Genomic DNA, 630 nt, shown 5'->3' on the forward strand with positions numbered 1-630 from the left:
CTTGTTAAGTGATTAATTTAAGTTATTTTAGCTAAATTTTATGTTGTTTTGCTTTAAATTATTTTGAGAGTAGTTATTGCTAATTTCTCTGATGGCTTTTGTAGAAAATTGATGAAACAGGCTTAGTTCATGAAAATCATGCAAGTATGGTGATGGCTTTATTCGTATATGTTTCGGTATTTTGACCATATCTCTCTATACAAAACTCCAAATGAGGTGATTCGTAGACCAATAGAATTATAAGAAGAAAGGCTACAAGTTTATGTTTGCAAATTTACCCAGTTTTGATTGGATCTTGATCAAACTATTTGTCAAAAATATAGCACTGTAGTAGTACACAAGGATTGAACCTGATGTAGTATTTGGAGCCTACCTTTCAATCCAAGTGCTTAATTGATGTGATTCTTGATCCATTGGAAGAGAAAGGGCTAACACTTTTATTTTTACAACTTTTCCTACTTCGGAACATATCAGGGTGAAACTCGCATTTGAAGTTGATAGATTGCCATAATGTTGGGAGAACAAGGCTGCAGCGTTGATGAAATGAAGCACAGAAAATAATTTCCAGAGAGCTTAGCACTGCAGCACTAGAGAAGTAGTGTCGCAGCATTGGGTGACTTCCCAAAAATA

Source organism: Theobroma umbraticum, unplaced genomic scaffold, assembly GCF_002168275.2.
Source record: "Theobroma umbraticum cultivar Fairchild unplaced genomic scaffold, ASM216827v3 scaffold_60.0, whole genome shotgun sequence".
NCBI lineage: Eukaryota > Viridiplantae > Streptophyta > Magnoliopsida > Malvales > Malvaceae > Theobroma > Theobroma umbraticum.